The sequence below is a fragment of the Hyperoodon ampullatus genome (assembly GCF_949752795.1).
Source record: "Hyperoodon ampullatus genome assembly, chromosome: 1".
In the NCBI taxonomy this organism is placed as follows: Eukaryota; Metazoa; Chordata; class Mammalia; order Artiodactyla; family Ziphiidae; genus Hyperoodon; species Hyperoodon ampullatus.
The window spans coordinates 197,971,154-197,993,071 of record NC_136914.1 but is presented as its reverse complement, the minus strand read 5'-3'; the positions used below and the strand labels follow the sequence as shown (position 1 = coordinate 197,993,071).

The 21,918-nt window shown below is 39.8% G+C and overlaps 1 pseudogene across 1 annotated transcript; it reads right to left on the bottom strand.

Annotated features, from left to right (window-relative positions):
• Window positions 1–20,170: 20,170 nt before the first annotated feature.
• On the bottom strand, window positions 20,171–20,698 carry LOC307055649 (large ribosomal subunit protein uL22-like; annotated as a pseudogene). The gene has a single exon. The product of its transcript is annotated as a large ribosomal subunit protein uL22-like (transcript).
• Window positions 20,699–21,918: the final 1,220 nt, after the last annotated feature.

The following is a 21,918-nucleotide window of genomic DNA, read 5'->3' as shown; positions in this document are numbered from 1 at the left end:
ATGACAAAGGCCCTTGAAAGGATTGGGCAGCGATTACTGACTAACTGTAAACAAAGTTGTTTTGACTTGAATGCATCATGTGCTGCCTTAGTTCCCCTAGAAAGAAAAGCCTAAGACAAGGACATGTATGTAAGTGGTTTATTGTGGAAGGTGATTCCAGAGAGCAGGAGTGAGGGACTAGGGAGACTGGCTGGGAAAGGAGGGAAAGCCAAGCCAGTTGCATAGGTCACTGCTGTGGGCAACTGGGTTTTGATCCCAACAGGAATTTCTGAGGAGCCATACAGAATATGCCTCAAACTGACCAGCAAGGGAGAAGTATTTGTAAGTCTACATCCATCAACTCCCATCCAGCATTGGCAGAGGTTGCCCTAAAGGGTTGTAATGGCTTTGCACCTCTGGGTCGCACGTGAGTGCCAACTGTGCTCATGCAGGCATCCCACATCACCACATCAGAGAAGCCCTGTGGGGGTCAGGGGGAGATGGGCAGTGCATGCTTGGGCTAAGCCATGACCACAAGAGGTAGGCTGAAATCTGGGGTCAAAGGTATGACCAAGAAGATATGAGGCCACGCACACTGGGGCCCAATAATTGTGCATTCCTGAAAAGCCTTGTTTTCTGCAAAACTGGGCAGTATGAATAATGGGGCTTATGGGCAAAATAGGGTTAGAGACAGATCCCTCCAGATATTTAACTGGAATGCTAATAGAAATAGTAGTTTGCACGTAAGTAGATAATTTGGATGCCTTGACATGAATTTCAGTGTGGCTGGAGGCTGTCACAATGGATATTTCAAATGCACAATATGGTAGAGTGGGAAAATGCTGGCAGTACTTTAATTAGAGCTGGCCAAGCGGCTGCTGAGATAGTACAGATGGCAGTGGGCTCTGAGTGCTGTTCAGGTGAGTCCAGGAGGCAGTGCAACCTGGTCTGCTGCTGGGGAAAAGGGCTCTGGGTGTTAGTACTCATTTTTAACTTTCCTAACTAAAAATTAACTCATTTTTAATTTTCCTAATATAGCTGAAAGGCTCATGCAGTCTGTAGCAGCCGAGCTGAGGGCCTTCTGCCTTCCTGATGATGGTTGTAATTCTCCTCCTTCACTGAGCTGATTCCCTTCCAGAAGTATGCATTCTGGCAGAACGAACGTGTTTCAGTGTGTCGCTGTATGGCCACTGTGGTGCATACCGGCTAAATGCTGGCCCGTTTCTCTGTGCCTATAGGTGTCAGCTTACTCCTGTTGATGCTGCACTTCCTCATTTTGTCCTTCAGGTGCTGAGCCATTGTGCATTTAGGTTTATAGATGCATTACCATCTGTGGCTCCTCACCTGCCATTTTGGCTCCTGTTTATTGGCAGGTGTTAATTTGGACAACCTATTTATTAACTAATCTCTCTAGCTTAACGTATAAGCTCTCTTCTCCCATGGGAATGTCCCCCATTCCCTTTGTGACTGCCCCCATTAGAATCCCTGATGGATGTGGCCTGGTGCTTGGATTATACCTCTCTCTCTTGCTTCATACTCACCCATTATATATATTGGGTATGTATATTTCCATAAGATGTTATGGAAAAACCAGAACGAACTTTTTGGCCAACCCAATACATCAAAATAGGCTACATATGAATTATTGAGATTAAAAATAAAACTAATAAAAGTGAGTTGGTCATTTATCACAACTGTGGTAAAATAACCATTTTCCTAATTATTGAAGGAACAAGAGAATGATAATAATAACAACAGTGATGAACTACTTTTATCAATTGCTATGCACCAGATACATTTTTTGCCTTATCTCATTTGATCCTCATAAGGCTCTGTGAGTTCAGTGCCATTGCCAGTGATATCAGGTCATTGCAGATGGGAAGAGGACCTTGAGGGACTAACTAATCTGTTCAGTCACTCACAGTGGCAGAGCAAGAATAGGAATGGTGGAATTTGAATTCATACACTCTTAACTATCTTTTTCTACCTTCTAACATAAATAAATAATAAGGAAAAAGTTGAACTATTAGGACATAGTGCAAGTTAAGAATATCTACAGACAAAATCTATAAAGAAGGAAAAGAAGAGTTTGGAGGAAATAGTTATAGCTGTTATACAGTATTAACATCTGTCCTCTATGAAGTGTGTGAATAAGAGCATCAAGAAGTCAATTACAGGGGCTTCCCCGGTGGCGCAGTGGTTGAGAATCCGCCTGCCAATGCAGGGGACATGGGTTCGAGCCCTGGTCTGGGAAGATCCCACATGCCGCGGAGCAACTCAGCCTGTGCACCACAGCTACTCAGCCTGCACTCTAGAGCCTGTGAGCCACAACTACTGAGCCCGTGTGCCACAACTACTGAAGACCGTGTACCTAGAGCCCATGCTCTGCAACAAGAGAAGCCACTGCAATGAGAAGCCTGCACACCACAAGGAAGAGTAGCCCCTGCTCACCACAACTACAGAAAGCCCGCGTGCAGCAACGAAGACTTGATGCAGCCAACAATAAAATAAAATAATAGATTAAAAAAAAAAGACGCAAAGAAAAAAGTCAATTACAACTGGACGAGGACACAGACAATATACAGAAGAGAAAATACAAATTTTAAATAAGTGGTAAACTTTTCAACAGTGCCGGTAATCATGGACATGAATATAGAAATAATAACTAAGTGTAATTTGCATCAATAAACTTGGAACAATTTTTTGAAAACAAAATCCAACATAAATGAGGCTATGGAGAAATTTTCATTACTGGTGACATTGTAAATTGGTAGGCTTGTATTGTGTAAAATTTAACAACATATATTGAGGGTGATAAAGATGTAAACTCCTCTTTCCACGTCTCACATATTCCCAGGGGTTTACTTTCAGAAAACAATTTGATAGAAAAAGAACTTTAATTGTTTTAAAATGTTTTATAACAAATTTTACCCAGCAAAAAAGTGGAAATGTCTTCAGTGTTCAACACTAGAGAAATGAGTGTTAATTATGTCATCTCTGCATGATGGAAATACACAGTTGTTAAAGATAAGGCTCATGATGAGAAAACTACTTATGAAACAACATCAGATGAAAAAGTAGAACACAAATTTGTATGTATATACATTTGATGAAATAACATCAAATGAAAGTAGAACACAAATTTGTATGCACATAAACTGTGATTACAGCTCTGTGAGAACCATGCATAAAGAGCAGGGAGAAAAAGTTGTTCCTTTAAAAACTGAAGACAGAAATCCTCAGAATGTGAGCTATCTTTCCTTTGCCAAATACTTTAATAGACCCTCGTGGTTGTAGCCATCTAGAACTTAGGGGTGGCCTGGGTTAGCGTGAGATAATACATTATTGCTCTTCAAAATAAAGAAATATGAATTTTTAATTTCCTGGGGTGGGTGAAGGGGGAAGGGGAGGAGTGGGCAGAAGCTGGTGGAGGTGAAGACTGAGATCAGAGAAAGACAGGGAAAAGGATGGGAGGGTGGAGACTTCAGGAGAAGAAATGGCCCAAGAAAATGGTCTAGGAACAACCATGAGACAGCAGTGCAAAAGGGAGCTAGGGAGGGGCAAAAAAAAAAAAAAAAAAAAAAGAAGAAGAAGAAGAAGAAGAAAATTGTCTCCAGAAAGCAAATAAATTTGAGATAATCAGGAGGTTGACTTTTGGGTTACACAGATGAAGTGTGGAACATAAGATAAGGAACTAAAAATAGCTGCTATATTAGAGTAGTAGAATATAACTGTAAGTTTTCCAATTGTTTTTATGTATTCATCTGGGAAAATACCACACTCTTTATTATTATTATTATTTTTTTACATTAGGGCTTTATTGTTGAAACTACCATCCCATTCTTCGCTTTTTCTTCAATTTCTCCAAATAACCAAGTGTGTATTTTTTTTTCTATTTGTACTTGAGGCAGTTAATTGGACAGCATGACAATTATTCATATTCATATTGTGCCTTGCTTCCAAGAAAAAGAGGAATCTCACCGTGTCTTTTCAGTTTCATTTCCTCTTCCACTCCTAAATAATCTTCCAGGCTTACCAGCTCCTAGACAACTCTGGCTCAAAGTCTCTCATCAGGCTGCGTCAAGCTGTTGGCTGAGGCTGGTCTCATCTGAATGCCTAACCGGGAGTGAGGTGGGAATCTTCTCTTAAGCTCATTCATGTGGTTTTTGGCAGGCCTCAGTCCTTTGCTGCATGGACCTCTCAGCAAGGTTGCCTCAGGACACGACAGTCGGCTTTCCCAAGTGTGAGTGATAGAAGTGTTCAGTGCTTCACAAAAGTGCGGGCAGGGGCACCAGAGCCTGCGGGTCCAGAAACCGCCCCCTGCAGGATTTGAAATTTCAGCCACAACGTGAAGGACAAGCAGGAGTCAGCTGGGCTGTGTGGCTGAGTGGGCAGCAGAGAGAGGATGAGCATCCTGGTCAGAAAGGATGGGCACAGTTCTCAGTGAGGAGAAGGGCACGGAGAGTCCTGCTAGTTTTGGAGGGTCTCCTGCAGAGGCAGGGGTGGCCGTGGCCCACCATGGGCACAAGGACACTGGCAGCAGAAGCCCTGGGAAGTACTCCCCGGCGTGAGCCCTCCCAGAGTCTGCCACCAGCCCCACCAAAGAGCTCAGGCAGGCTCCAGTGCCGGGTTGCCTCAGGCCAAACAAACAACAGGGAGGATCAATACCACACTCTTTTGAAAAGAACAGCGTTATAGAAAACTTTAGCACCTAGTATGTCAAGTCTACTCAAAAGTTTTTTTTCATGAATTTCTTAGCCATTCTCTTACTTCACAATCCTTGATTCTTCTTTATATGTTCTTAAATGCTTTTATTCCTTACTCCCCAGCACACCACCCACTCAGACCAGTGGAGTGGTACAGCAGGCTCAGTAATGAATCAAGTATATATTCCAAGCTTATAAGACAAAGTTGTTATTTTATATCAGTGGAGAAAACATGATTATGGCTGGCATAAATGGCTCTTAATCTGGAAGAAAACAAAGCTAGAATCTCTACTTCACGCTCTATACAAAAATAAATTCAAAGGGACTAAAGACGCAAAAGTGAGAAAAAGAAAACTTTTGAAGATAATGTAGAAGACGATTTATCAAACCTTACAGGTGATGGTGGGGATTGTCTTAAGCAAAATAGAATCCAAAACCATGAGAATGGTTTATATGAAAAAATAAACTGCAGACAAGAGTCAGTAGATGGTGATGGGCTGGGGAAATCATTTGCACACTATTATAGAAAAAGGATTAAGATCCCTAGTGTTTGACAAGTGCTCGTCAATTGATAGAGAGAAGATACACACCCAGTAGAAAAAGGGGTAAAGGACACTGTGCTGGTTTTTCTGTTTGGAACTCAGATCTGTTCTCCACCCTCTGCCAATGGGCAGAACCAGCAGGAGATTTAAGGGCTGAAGGAGAGAAAAGTTGGGATGTTTCCCTTTTCTGGTGATATGTTTCTGGCAGAAGTGAAGTGCTTCCACCTCAGCAGTTCCTACAGGACAGCTTTTTCTCCATGGTTCAGTACTCACTGGACTTACTGGGTAACACTAGTTCTCTGTATTATCCTTTCAGCTTTGGGAAGATGCAACAGCTTCCTGCTGTTTCATTTCTGGGTGCCTCACCAGCTCTTCATCTTTTATTTATTCCTTAGTCCTGCCCCCAGATCTGTAAGTAGTGCCTTCATTACAACCCCTTCATTTGAATCATTTGGGTTGAATTCTGTTTCCTGCTGGGATCCTAACACATAAAGATATAAACCAGCAATACACAGAAGAGGAAATGAAAATCATCAATAAAGATAGGACAATACCCCTCAACCTCACTTGTACTCAGAGAAATTCAAATTTAAGTAACATGGGCAAAAAATAACATCATTAACGATAACATGAGGGAATGAAGACTCTCATTCATTGCTGGTGAATGTACGACTTAGCATTCAGCCTTTGGGGGGAGTGATTTGGCAATACATATAAAGATTAAAATCTCACATATCCATTGACTAATTTTGGGCAATTCATCCTACAGAAACAAAAGCTGTTGGAAGCAAGAATCTGTGAACAAGCATGTTTATTGAAGAAACTTTCTGGGTACAAAAAGATGGACTTAACTTGAAGGCCCACCAATATAGGAGTAGTTGAACACGGTACATTAAAACTGTACAATGAGATATTAAATTGGCAGCTATTAAAGCAAGTTGGCTCTATATTTATTGACTTGGAGGGACATTATGAAATAAACAAGTTGCAGAGCGCTGTCTATAGTGTGTGTGGCAGGGACTGCTAAATGTTCCCCAAGATCCATTCTCCCCCTTCCTTTTCCTTTGGTAACAGAATATCTAAATTTTAACCAGGCACATGTCTGACCAGCTAAAGACTCTATTTCTAAGCCTACTTTGCAGTTAGTTGTGTGCATGGTTTTAAATTATGGCCAAGGGGAAATGATTAAAAGCGATCTTTGCGTCTTTGAGAATCTGTTCTTAAAGGAAAGGAATACCCTCTGTGCCCACCTTTCCCCTTCCTATTGTATGGAATACAGACATGGTGTGAACCACCCTGGAAAATGTGGGTGAAGCAACCCCCAAGTACGGTGAAGCTGCAAGATGGAAGAAGCTTGGATTCCAAGATGACCTTAGAGAACAGAACCGCCTTGCCAGTTTTGGACCACCCACCTTGGGACTGTTATGCCAGAGAGCAGTAAACTTCCATCTTGTTTAAGCCACAGATATGTTGGTCTATTATAGGAGCCGAATCTGAATTCTAACTCAGAACAATTTTATTTTTGTAAAACAGATAGTAAAATCCTTGCATATATGTGTATATGGAGCTTAGAGAAAGATGTGGAAAGATACATACCAACCTGTTACCTTGGTAACCCAGGGAGTGGGTTGGAATGGAGTTGGGGATAATGCACATTGTCTCTATTGGAGGACAAAATATTCTTTCAACTGTGTTCTAGGCAAGCTTTTTACATTGCAAGGAGACTCACTCCAGCCAAATGAAGTGGATTTTAGTATAAGGATTACAGAAAAGTCCAGTAAAATCTAAAATCAGGAACTCAAGTACAGCTGGGCTAATGGGAACTGGAAAGTAGTCAGGAACCACGGCTGATCTCTGCTTCCCTTTGTGGTCTTCTCCATCCTCCTCCCTTCGGCACATATGTCTGCCCATGGTCCAGAAATAGCTGCACCTTGGCAGTGTCTTCATCAATGGTCCTCAGAAGTGTGGTCCTTGATCCAACAGCATCAGAACTGCTTGGAGCTTGTTAGAAATGAAAATTCTTGGGCCCCACTCCAGACCTAGCCAATCAGAAGCTCCGCAATCTTAACAAGCCCTTCAGGTGATTCTCAGGCACATTAAAGTTAGAGAACCACTGGTCTAGGTGATAGTCCACCTCTAATACCTACACTCAATGGGCAATAGGTGTTGCTTAATTTAAAAGAGAGAGACTCTAATAGGCTCAGTTTATTTATTTTTTTTAAAACCATGTCACACAGATGATAGCTCACTGGCTCATTAATGGATTGTGTCAGGTGTCTGTCCTTATTCCAATCAGTCTTTGAAAGGGGGCAGGCTCACAATGTAACTCTTACCCTGTTGCTGTATATTTGAAAAGTACCATTTTTTTTTGGCCATTATAAATGTTACTATAATGAATATCTTCACACATACACACACGTTCACAGAATAAAATAATGCATAATTTTATGGCTTTGGATCATTTTCTGCTTCCATTAGTAGTATGCAATTGTACCAGAGTGCTAGCATCAAATATTATAATTAAATTATTTTTGCTTTTTGGTTAACAGTATCATTTAAAAAACAAAACAATAAATGCCTTTTTTTTTTTTTTTTTTTGCAAGACAAGGATTGGGAGCCACCTAATAGCCCTGTCAAAGCAGGTCTGAAGGGATCATGAGACATCTGGTAGCTCATAGGTTAAAAAGTTCACTTATGTATGCTTTGTGGGTTAATAACTTTATACTTAAATAGAAGGAGAAAAAGTATGAGAAGGGGAAGGGAAAGGGAAAGGGAAAGGAGAGGAAGAGAAGGAGGAGGAGGAGGTGGGGGAGGAGAATTAGAGGCAGTGTGTCTTTATACATGTTCAATAACTTTTTTTTCCAGAAAAAAATATGGGGCGCAAAGGTGGGGGAAAAGAGGAAACGATGGGAGATAATTTTAACCTTGTGTAGACCATGAGGTTATTGTATTTGAGCACTAATTTAGCTCTGCAAAAATGAGAGAAGGGGAAAGAAGGTCTATTTGCTGAAGCAAGTAAGGGTCCAGAATCCAAGGCAACCACATAGGTTGATACAGTAGCGCCAGCGTTCAGAATGCAGTTGCTTTAATTTGCATTTCTTTGATTACTAGCAATTATGAGTCTCATTTTGTACGTCTATTTACTATTAATTCCCCTAATGCAAATTGTCTCTTCATTTCCTTTATCTATTTACCAACTTGGTTCTTTTTTCTTTTTTTAAATAGCTAGAGTGAGACCTTTCTATTACTCCTTTGCCATATTTGTAATATTTCTTACTTATGTAAGTGTATAAATAAATCTAATGGCTTTTTAATCTTAATTTTGTTTAATTGTCAAGGTTTAAAAATGAAAAAAAATTATGTATTTGAATACCTGGCTTTAGTGTTACCTTTTTATTGCATTTAGAGTTGAGAAAGTTACCAATCCTCCGCAGATCTAATGAATACTCCATTCTCATTTTTTTATTTTGTTTAATATGATTTTTATATTTAACATTTCAATTGATCTGGAGTACATTTTTGCAGTATGTTGTAAGATATGGATCTGATTTAATTTCCTCCCTAAATTATTAATTATTCCAGCGCCATTCATTAAAGATAGTGTCCTCACCCCAGAGTTTTAAAAAGCTTACAATATTATATAGAGTAATGGCTTTATATTTAGCTAAGTCTATTTCTGGTTTCTCCTTTTTGTTCACTGCTGTATGTTGATTTTCTTTTTCTTTTCTTCTTGTCAGTACTATTGGGTGGGCCAAAAGGTTTGTTCGTTTTTTTCCGTAAGATGGCCCTAGTAGCACTTAGTTGTCTTTAACTTCATTCAAAACAATTTTGTTAGATTGTATGTGACAGCTGTCATATCAGCGTGCATTTAAAAAAAGACTTCTCAAAATTGGTGAATTTTTGTGTAGCCATTTTAATATTGAAGGTGGAAGAAAAAAACATTTTCAACATATTATGCTTTATTATTTCAAGAAAGGTAAAAGTGCAACTGAAATGCATAAAAAGATTTGTGCAGCGTATGGGGAAGGTGCTGTGACTGATCGAACGTGTCAAAAGTGGTTTGTGAAGTTCTGCGTTGGAGATTTCTCGCTGGACAATGCTTCATGGTCGGGTAGATCAGTTGAAGTTGATAGCGATCAAATAGAAACAATAATTGAGAACAATCAATGTTATATCACGCAGAAGATAGCCTACATACTCAAAATATCCAAATCAAGCGTTGAAAAATCATTTGCACAGCATGGTTATGTGAATTGCTTTGATGTTTGGGTTCCACATAAGTTAAGCGAAAATAAAAAACTCCTTGACAATATGTCTGCATTCAATTCTCTACTGAAACGTAATGAAAACATTCCGTTTTTCAAACAAATTGTGATGGGCAATGAAAAGTGGATACTGTACAACAATGTGGAACAGAAGAGATCGTGGGACAAGAGAAATGAACCACTACCAACCACACCAAAGGCCGGTCTTCATCCAAAGAAGTTGATGTTGTGTATATGGTGGGATTGGAAGGGAGTCCTCTATTATGAGCTCCTTCCGGAAAACCAAACAATTAATTCCAACAAGTACTGCTCCCAATTAGACCAACTGAAAGCAGCACTCGACAAAAAGCGTCCAGAATTAGTCAACAGAAAACGCATAATCTTCCATTAGGATAGCACAAGAACGCATGTTTCTTTGATGACCAGGCAAAAACTGTTACAGCTTGGCTGGGAAGTTCTGATTCATCCGCCGTATTCACTAGACAGTGCACCTTCGGATTTCCATTTATTTCGGTCTTTACAAGATTCTCTTAATGGAAAAAATTTCAATTCCCAGTGCTGTAAAAGGCACCTGGAACAGTTCTTTGCTCAAAAAGATAAAAAGTTTTGGGAAGATGGAATTATGAAGTTGCCTGAAAAATGGCAGAAGGTAGTGGAACAAAAGGGTGAATACATTGTTCAATAAAGTTCTTGGTGAAAATGAAAAATGTGTCTTTTATTTTTACTTAAAAAACTGAAGGCACATTTTGGCTCACACAATATATTGTATTCCCTCCTGCTTTTGTTAGATAACCTACCCATTTATGAAAGTAATTATCCAGGGGACTCAAGGCAGAGTCCTATTATAATATTTTGGATATTTTGAGGGTGAATATTTAATATATAACAAATCTATATGATGATATGTACATTTAACAGTTAAAATCACTAATTTTTTATTAGTATAAAATAGTACATGTTTTTGTAAAGTTTTTATTAAAAGTTTATTGAGATATAATTCAGATATCATATAGTTGACCTGTTTAATGATTTTTAGTATATTCACAGATGCATGCATCCATCACCACAATCAGTTCTAGAACATCTTCATTATCCCCAAAAGAAACTTCATATCCCTTAGCTGTCACTTCCCACCCTCCTCTCCATTTCCCCCAACCTAGGCAACTACTAATCTACTTTCTTTCATATTCTGAACTTTTCATATAAATGGAATCATATAATATGTGACTGGCTTCTTTCATTTAGCATAATGTTTTCAAAGATCATCTGTATTGAAGCACATATCAATATTTCATTTATTTTTATTGACTAATAGTATTCCACCATATGGGATATAACACATTTATTCACTCATCAGTTGATGGGCATTTGGTTTATCTCTACTTTTTAGTTATTTTTAAAAAATTTTATTGAAGTATAGTTGATTTACAATGTTGTGCTAGTTTCTGCTGTGCAACAAAGTGAATCAGTCATACACATACAAATATCCACTCTTTTTTAGGTTCTGTTCCCACGTAGGTCATTACAGAGTATTGAGCAGAGTTCCCTGTGCTATACAGTAGGTTCTTATTAGTTATCTATTTTATATATAGTAGTGTGTGTATGTCAATCCCAATCTATCCTCCCCAACTCCCCTTTCCCCCTTGCTAACCATAAGTTTGTTTTCTGTATATATGACTATATTTCTGTTTTGTAAATAGGTTCATTTGCACCATTTTTTTTAGATTCCACATATAAGTGATATCATATATATGTTTTTCTCTGTCTGACTTTCTTCTTGGCTATTATAAATAATACTACTATGAACATTTGTGGATTTTTTTTGTGTGGACATATGTTTCATTTGTCTTGGGAAGATACCTAAGAGTAGAGTTTCTGGATCATATTATAAAATTTTTACAATATAGAATTGTATAAAGTGAAAGTCATCTGTGATGCCCCCCAACCTCTTCCACCCTCCAGGTGAGCCAAGTACTTTAACATTTGATATAATATCCTTTTTTCTAAGCATATATACTCCTTTTTCTTCTTTTTTAAAATATTCTTCTTCTACTTTCTTTTCTTTCTTCTTAAAATTTTCCTCCTTTCCTTTCTCTCCCCCTCCTTTTCTTTAACAAGAATGGGAAAGGATTCAACAGAGAAATAACTAAGACCAGGGGCAAAGCCCTCCTACAGGCCATCCGATATTGTGGGCTAGTCCTCTTCTGCTGAGAGCTTTGGTTTAAGGAACCGAGAGGGGAGAGGGGGAGAGGGAGAACCTGAGCCTTGCTCTCCCCCACTCACCAGCTCCTCTCTTCACCTCTGTAGGAAATAACCACCACTCGGAGTGAAATCATTGTGGGTAGCAGAAGAGACATTCATGGGCAATGCTTAGTCTTCATCACCACCCTCCACCCTATCCCTGCTAGTGTCGGGTTAGGGTGGGGAGTGGGGCTTGTAAAGAAAAGGTGATATTTGTCAAGAAAAACAAAACCATTGCATACTTATTATATCACAGTCAATCAGACCCTTTACAGTCATAGGATAAAAGCTACCATAGTAATTTCTCTTACCAATTCTAATAGATTTTAGTTGACTCTCTTAAGTTTTCTAAGAATACAATTATATCTCTGACAAACAGCTTCTGTTTTTCTTTTCCTATATTTTCCTTCAGTTACTTTGCTTGTTGCACTAAAACTATGGTTCTCAATTCCATCATACTTATAATAAAAATTATGTAACAGCATCTTTACTAATCTGAAATGAAATCCATAGGTAATATAAACTACTTAATCTCATGATTTCTAAACATCAGTATTATGCCATAATGTAAGGAGAAATAAAGAAAAAGTATTTTATGATAAGATAGTATTATTTCAATATATAAATGTTTGGCGCACAAATTCACCAACAGTCATAACAAAGTTGCAGATGCCTCTATCTATGAATGTTATCACTGGGAATGTGACAACTCTACATTTAGACTAATACAGATGTGTCATATTCAAATATCTACAGTGGTGCCACAGGTGACAAGATTTTTCTAAATAGTCAACAACTCAGTAAAATTTGGAAAAAGCAAAGTACAATACTCCATCGAATTAAGTCGTAGTTTTATTCCTGGAAAATTTTCATTATATGTTATGTCCTTGCAGAACATGCCTTGTGTTTATACATATGTGAAGCAGAGTAGTAAGACATTAGAAAGTTGTGTGTATTGTGGGGCAGTTCTTTGATCTATAAAAGTGTCATTGTATTGCAAATATCTACTACCCAATGTTTACCATTATCATACCCTCGATCATTATGTTAACCAAATATGCTTTCTCATTCTTCCTGAACGTTTCCTAGGATGTATGTACCTCCTTTGTTGAGTCCCACTGATCCTCTTTAGAGGATCATCCTTTAGAATGATCCTCTAATACAATGGCACTTGTAATTGAAATACTTGCTTCACCATTACATCTTAGTTCCTGATGGATAATCTTTATCAAGTCAAGGAATTTCTATTACTAGTTTCTACTCATTTTTTTTTGTTTCTGGAATGTGAGTTTTAACTTTTATTAAATACTTTCCTAGTGCCTTTTGAGATGATCTTGGGATTATACTTCTTTATAAATAGAATGATTTATATTAATAGCTTTTCTATTATTTATCCAATAGTTTTAATATAAATTATAATACGTTAAAATAGCTGGAAAGTTAAACTCCTTGGTTTCATTTAGTTTTTATATTTTTCTTTAATATACTTGCCTACATACTTTGTTTTTAAATCAACTTTTTGAGGAATAATTTGCATACAATGAAATCCACTTATTTAAGGTATACAGTTCAATGAATTCTGACAAATTTATACACCCATGTAATCACCACCATAATTTAGATATAAAATATTTCCCTTATGTCCTTTTATAGTCAATTTACCTCTATCTTTAGCCCCAGGCAACTATGGATCTGCTTTCTGACAGTATAGATTAAATTGATTTCTTAGAGTTTCATGTAAATGGAATCATACAATATATACCCCTATGTCTGACTTCTTTCATTCAGCATGTTTCTGAGGTTCACTCATGTTTTGTGTGTATCAGTAGTTTATTCCTTTTTACTGATGATTAGTATTCCACAGTTTTTCATCTGATGGACATTTAGGTTGTCTCCAGCTTGAGCTATTAGGAATAAAGGTGCTATAAACATTCGTGTACAAATCACAATGTGAATATGGGTTTTCATTTACCTAGGACTGGAATGGCTGGCTCTTGCGGTGTTTAACTTTATAAGAAACCACCAAACTGTTTTTCAAAATGGTTTGAAATGGTATATTCCCATCAGTAATATTGATTAAAGCCTAATTCTTGCTTTCAAGCAGGTCTCCGTCCCCAGGGTGGAGCCTAGTCTACCCTCTCCCAATCTTTGCCTTTCTATGGAGGAGTGGATGCCTAAATTTGAGGGAGGAAGGCGGAGGGGAGGGAGGGGAAGGTGTGGGACCACCATTTGGGTATGCTGAGTTACGTAGCAGCCCATTTGTGGGCATAGCCTGGGCATCTATCTTCTCAGACAATGTGGCAATGGCTCCAAATTCTCACCTTGGGACTTGATTCAGCAAGTGCTGAACAAAGATAAATACTAAAAGGACATGGAAAGGGGAAGTCAATAGAAAGGGCCCACTGTCATGTACATGAATGACCCTTTGTGCTTGTCTTTTACAGGATGGGAGTCCTCAGCCACTTTCTTTTTCACTGTCAGAGAAGTGTGCCTTGAGACTTAATAGCATCCCCTCCCCCAGCCCTTCACCATATTCCCAGCCAAAGGGGAACCAAAAGTTCTGCTGTCAAAAGGGGAAGACAAGGTGAGGTGACTATCCCCAGACAGTAAAAACTCAGATAAAGCTAATTTTATGCTAACACAGCCCCATGTAGCTAAAGTCGCTGGGTCTACAGGATGTGGGTCTTCCAGTTCTTAGACTAATGAGCCAGGGCAGTTGTATACCATTATTTCATCAGAGTTTTCCTGTGGCATTGTAGGCAGCTGCAGGCTCTGTCTTGCTAAGTCATCTCAATGTTACTGAAGTGGACACCAGAATGTGCTGATAGATACCCCTTCAGAAGGACTTGTCCAGCTGCACGGAGTGCTGTCAGCAACAGCTTCAGCTGTCATCCCCCTCACAGATGGCTTCAGCTGCAAAGAGCTGCCTTGTCCAAGGGTGTGCCTACCCAGGCTGGCCCACTGATAATGGGGGTAAGGGAGGGGGAGCTGAAGCCCAGGCCTTTGGGACCAACATGGCATGGGACAATTCTGATGGTCTAGTTAACTCTGGAGCTCCAGTGAGGTTGGCTGAAGCTGTCCAATATCTTGACTTCTTCTATCCACTCTTGTTCCTGCCTTCCTTCCCTTCCACAGATGTTACTTCCAAGAGTGCTTCCTAGTTAGCATTCTGCACACTAATGTCTGTCTCAGAGTCTGCTTCCTGGAGAACACATCTGGGACAATGACTTAGTAAAAAGTAAGCTGTGAACTTGTATGAACCTATTTGTGCAATGAATGAATATATACTTCCAAATGAATAGAAGATTTGTGGAACCATACCAAAGATACTGTTAACAATAGCTATCTCTATGGACAAGGACTGGGATCTTTGGGGAGTGGCGAGGTGTTACTTTATACTCTTTACTATAAACATGAATTACTTTTTCTTTTATAATTAAAAAAACTTTAATTTTAAAGAGACATTGGATTGCAATATACAGAATTGTCATAGCTACCGTTTGAGGAACGCCTCCACACCCTGTGCTTTAGCATGCATCTAATCCTCGCAACAATGCATAGAGGTGGGTGTCATTATCATGCCATTTTACAGAAGAGGAAGTTGAGCTTCAAAGGTGCCCAATGACTGGTCCAGAAGCACCTGTCACCAAGCAGTGAAGGCAGAATAGACTCAGGCTCCGACACCAAAGTTCAGGCACTTTCTGAGCTCAGTCAGGGTGCATGTCCTTCTGTCAGCTCAAATGACACCCTCTATTCTGAGTGGACAGTGTGGTGTGATGGAAAGGACAGTGAACCAGCAGATGAGACCCAGCTTCTGGTCTTGCTGCCATCATTAGTGGCCTCTGAGTCATTTACTGTCTCTGTGCTGCACGTACCCATAAAAATCTGAAAGGCAGTTTGGTGTAGAGAGATCGAAGGGCTATTGGGTTTGACAGAGCTGAGTCCTGCTAGTTACTATGTGATTTTTAACAAGTTCCTTAACCTTTCTGAGCCTCAGTTTTCTATTCTCTAAAGCAGAGAATATGGACTGTAAGACTCAGGGTTGTTACGAGAGTTAAACAAGGTAATATAACAGCACTTGATATATTGTAGGCACTCAGGAAATAATTTCCTCCTCCTTGGGATGTAACCTTTGGTTCTTAGGGTAAAGAAAAAGTGTCCATAGTTTTAGCATAAGTAACAACACTTAATTTGTTAAAGAAAATATATTTAATGAATGTGAAAGGATTGGTTTGGGATTCTTTTGTGGATCAGCAGAAGAAAGGAACCATTTTTCTCATGGCCATTGTTTAACCGCCATGAGCTCCACATGAATGAAAGATCTCCGAGGGCGATGGGCTACCCTGGATGGGAACTGGGAGAGCAAGGGGTCTCATCTGTGTGAAGTGTGAAGTGTGGAGGGAAAAATATTAATCCCTAGATTTGGGAAGAGTGGTGCTGTAGTGGATCCAATGGTGCCCCCCAAAAGATATGCCCACGTCTTGACCCCTGGAACCTGTGAATGTGACATAATTTGGAAAAAGGGTCTTTGCAGATGGAATGTCAAGATGCGATCATCCTGGATTATCCAGTGAGCCCTAAATCCAATCTCAAGTGCCCTCACAAGAGACATGGAAAAGAGACATGGGGACAGAAACTCCATGTGAAGACGGAGACATAGATTTGGGTTATGCAGCCAACACGCAACTCCTGGAACCACCAGGAGATGGCAAAGGGAGGATTCTCCCCCAGCTCTTCAGTGGGAGCATGGCTCTGCCAAAACCTAGGTTTCAGAGCCTGCCCGCAGCTTAATTTCGTACTTCTGGCCTCCTGAACTGTGAGAATAAATTTGTGTTGTTTTAAGCTCCTCACTTTGGGGTGATTTGCCACAGGAAATAAACCCAAGTGCATGAGAAGATTTCAGTGCCAGCTTTGGGAAAAGAATTAAGATGAAAAGACACTGGAAAAGGACTCATTTGACTAAATATTTAGCGTTAGGCAATAAGAATCAGACCTCATGTAGATGACATGTTGACCTGCTGAAACAAAGTCACAGGAAGAGGGAAGCAGGTCGAGTGGAACTGTCAGGAGTTAAGGGCAGGAAACAGAAGAGGCTGTGTTTCGTGGAGTGAGAGACACACCATTTCAGATCCTGCCCCAATAATGGCAGAATGGCTTTTCCAAACACCAGGAAATCAGACAGGGGCATACAGAGGTGTGAGCACATTTCTGTTAGAATAACAAAAAATAAAAAATATAAGAGAAGTTGGTCAAGAGGCAGGAAGGGCTTCCTTTCAAGGAGCCAATGAGTACTGACATGTGCTTTCCTCAAAGTCAAAGGTTTGAGAGGAACAACTGGCTGGTCTCTACCGAAGGATCTCACAGAGAAATGAATCCAAGAGAAAGAGTGTGAAAACAACCTAAATGTCCAACACCAGAGGACTGGCTAAGTGACAGCACAGTCACACAATGGGACACAATGCAGTCACTAATGATAAGGCTGCAGATGAATATTCACTGAAGTGAAAAATGTTTAAGACATATTATTACATGCAGAAAGCAAGCGATAAAACAGTAGGTACAATATAATCCCTTTTCTCATGTGTAACATGGAGATGAAGATAATAGTACCCCCCTTATGGGGGTGTTATAAGAATTTAATTAATTAATATATGCAAAGTGCTTAGCAGTACCTGGAGCATGTAAATGTCATACAGCATGATGATTATTATTATCATCGCTTCTTTTAAGTATTCAGGTCAAAATTCTGACCCCTCGGGTGTTTTGGAATTCAGAATTTTTCAGATTTTACAAAGGTGCCTACTTACGGAACACATTCAGTTTGTCTGAGGCAGCAATTCACAGCCAAACCCATTAAAATTTCTGAACCATGACGATTCACACTAAGTGGGATAACTAAAGACCATAAATAGCATCACATCAGTTAGGATCAGGTTGTACAGCCAAAGAAATTTGCTGCAGACTTAGAAAACAAAAGCAAAAACAAAAAACAGCTTCCTGTTTCCTGAGGTTTTTACTTTCTGGAATTATAGATGAGGGATTGTTGGTCTGTGTTCTATGTAGGCATCAAGAAAGCCTGAAAGCACTGCATTGTGACAATGCTGTTGCTGGTTGATGGAGTTGCAGCCCGTTATTATTTTTGCCTTTTGACTTTGTTATGTTTTAATTTTTCTGCAATGAGTATTCATTATTATTATTATTATTATTTTGCCTATAGTTTCCTGAATTTTAATCTATTCAGGTAAATTTAACACAGGAGGACTAATGCATTGCTCCATGGACCTCAAAATGATCTTAGTCAGCACCACGTTCACAATTCTCATTTTCGCCCTTAAGAAAATATTTTTCTAGTGAACATGGAACACTTAAGGAGATGGAGTGGATTTTTCAAATCCTTTTCTTGGGTCTTTAAGCCAGTCCCAGAAAATAGTCAATATCCAGGAAGATGAAGAACCCCAGAACCTTAACTTAACTAGGGCTTACCTACTATCTCCTGCTAAGTATGTACTGGTTTTATATTAAAAAGTAAAACAACAATAACAGCAACAACAAACTAGAAAAGAAATCGTGAGAATGTGTGAGGAAAGAGGGGGAAGTCTGCATGGACAGAGTCAATGGAATGAAGGAAAAAGGAACAGGTGAGGCAGAGTGCTCCTTCCTGCCTGGTGAGGAAGGGAATGGGAGGGGGTTCAGCGGGGCAAGGAAACAGGTAGAAGGACAGCAAGTGAGCAGCAGAGAAGAGTGAACTGTTTCAAGAGCCATGAAGGAGATGTAGGTAGTTGAGTAAGCTGTGGTCAAGTAAAGTGGAGAGGCAGCTGCTGGAGGCTGACTTTGCAGCTGAGGAGAGGGCAGGGCCCCAAGGGGAAGTATCCATGTCAGAAGGCCTGTGGAGGCCCTGCTGAGCCCTAGAGGCAGCAGAACTGGGGCCCTTTTCTGCTCAGCTACTTGAGCACTTGAACAGTTTGAGGAGGGAAATTACACAATCAGGAGGAAATTTCAGTGACTGTATGTAGAGTTTTCTAGTGGCTGAGAATTTCTTAGAATGAAAAACTAAGAATGTGAGAAAAGATATATGTATATGATTTTAAATAATATGTATTATTTCTATATAATATATAATATTATATGATAAGATTAGATTGCTGATTGTAGAGGGACTTCTGCCAGAAAGTTGGCGAGACTTGGAAAGGGAAGTGGCCTTAAGCCAATGGAAGTCACAGAAGAACAGGGATGCAAAGGACTTGCAGAAAGTCTAAACAGAAATGGAGCTTTTGATCAGGCCAGTCATGGCGCAGACTTCAAAGACATTGAAAGGTAGAAAGTGCCAGGTGAGGAGGAGATCATGTACCCACAAAGCTAATGGTCCCAAGCTACATGACCTGAGCCCTGCTCTGAGGACCCAAGTCCAACTGCTGGTGGGGGGAGGCTGAGGAATGCCAGTCTCAGAGGAAGAAGACTCTCCCTCCAGAGAAAGCTCCAGGAGGCAATAGCCCTCTCACAGCTCTCAGAGGACCTGCACCCCAACCCTACTGTCAGTCCACAGGCTGCCCAGGACAGGACGCTCAGATTTCTTACCCAGTTACCAAGCAACTCACATGGGAATCTCGGCCTGCTGGGACGGCTAGCCCTTTATGGCCTCATACTACCTGGGGCAAGCCTGAGTGAGGAGCATCGGAGCAGCAGTGGTTCTTAAACTAGGCCGTGAGAAACCCTGGGCCAAGGTGGTCTACAGTTCAAACAAAAGTCTTATGCATTTGCAGATAGAATGATCTCTCTTTTAAAAAATATTACTTATTTCTCATGATAAAATTAATATATATTTTTTCATTAGAAAAATTAAAAGAAGAAAAGTAATCCATAATCTTAACTCCACATATTTAGGTATATTTCCTTCCAGGCTCTTTTTCTGTGATAGACTGATCAATAATATATTTACAAATATAATTAGATATACTTATGAATAATAACAGTTAATTGCAATATATTATATAATAACTCTAATATATTATAATATATTAATGTCATACATTACATAATGTATAATATATATTATAATCTTATATTAATAATAATAGTTCACAACATTATTAATATTATATTAATAATAATAAACAACATTTAGCTATCATTATTGTTTAATTAATATTTCTTGAATGGTTACCAGGGCCAACTACTGTTCTAAACCCTTTAGAAAGCATACAACTTTCATAATAACCCCATGAGGCAGAAATTTTATTATTCCTTTCTTCTAACAGTAAAAGAAACTGAGGAACAGAGAAGTAAAGAAATTTGTCCAAGACCACACAGTAGTAAGTAAGAAGCTGGGATTCAAACCTAAATCTGACTGTGGAGCCTACATTTTTAGCTAAGATATACACTATATCATATATAGGTTTGTTTTTTTTTTACTTTTATTTGCATTTATTTTTTGCAGCATTTATTCCCAGGCCATGTTTTTGTTTCTTCAGTTTCTTCTGGGATATCTTTTTCTTCTGGGCAACCTCCTCTTCTGGTTTAGGAACAATCTGTTCTTTTTCAGTAAGGACCATCTCAATGTGGCAGGGAGAGCTCATATATGGGTTGATCCGACCATGAGCTCTATAAGTCCTGTGCCGCATCTTGGGGGATTGTTCACCTGGATATGCTCAATGACCAGAGAATCTACATCTAAGCCCTTAAGTTCAGCATTATTCTCTGCATTTTTGAGCATGTGCAGTAAAACTTCAGCACTCTTTTTGGGCCACCGACCCTGTGTCCAGCCCCACTGTTTGGCCTGGGCACACCTACCAACTCCACCATTGTAACGACAGAATGGCACACCTTGCTTCTTTAAAGTGACATCCTTCAGATACTTGGTGGTTTTTCGGATATGCATACCTTTAATGTCCTGGGCTGTTTCACGAATGTTCTTAAAGTGAACACGAAGATTTGAACCTCTCGACTTGCATGATTTTGTGGGGCTTTCTAGGTCACCGGACCTCCGGAGTCGAGAACCACCACAGCCTGCCTGTACCCCCGGCCAGCCCCATTCCCAACCGTCGCACCCCCCTGAGGCCCGAGAGCACCGGGGCACAAAGCATGGGACTCCGACATGTCTCCCCACACAGAACGCCTCTCCCAGGGAGAAATCAGTAGCCTCGAGAGTCCTCCTCCCAAGGGTCTCAAAATTGGCACCGCCAAGGCCAGGATGGCAGCGATAACCAGAGGATTCACCACTCAGAAGAGCCATATATAGTTTTGAGTTGAGGTTTTTCATTAAATATTATATTGCATGTGTTTCCCGCATCATAAAATGAATTTACTTAATGTTAAGTTTTTGCCTTATAGCTTTTTGTAATTTTTTGGTACCTGCCACCACTTGTTTATCCTAGAATCAAGTAGAAGAAAACACCTGATTTAGTTTAAACCTACATGTTTATTTAATATAGCTGTACATAAACTATGTATTTATTTAATATATCAATATTTGAGTGTTAAAAAGGAAATTATGCTGCCCAGGAGCTCCACCCCATGACTAAAAGCAAACAAACACTCCTGTCATTTTCTCAAATTCTGCCTCTTCTGTCCCTCTGTTCCTGACCTGTAAGCATCTCTTCACTTATTTGGCCAACATTTTCTGAGCAGCTGTGATGTGCCAGTTAGTTGGGTCCATGGTCTGTAGGCGCAGTCTGGGCCCTCAGGAAATCTTTGTTCCATGGAAGAGACGGATGATTGAATCCATCATAGAGTGATGCAAGCTGGAGTAGCAAGAGGTGGGGGAGGGGAAATGGGAGGGAGCTAAGCTGGGAAAGTGCCCAGAGAGAGGCTCTCTGACTGGAGTCCTGAGGAAGGAAGGGAGGGAGGGCAGTGCCAGCTAGCGAGCAAAAGGTGCAGAAGTGTGGAGGCTAAATGAAACAGCAAGGCCCATTCATGGGAACTATAAATATGCTTTAAGGTGAGGGTGGTTGTTTGGGGGGGTGGAGAGGAGCAGAGAGAGAGGATGGTGAGGAAGGGAAGGCAAATACCACAAGGTAATTAGGGATTAAAACCTACTATGAAGATTCATTGAGGGGGTTGCAACAGGCAAAGAACATGCTTATTTTGCTTTGGAAAGTCATTCTGGTGGAGAACAGATTGGAGGGACAGACTCCAGGCAGGAAGACCAGTTAGGAGAAGAAGAGAAGAAGTGATGGGGGCTTGAATTAG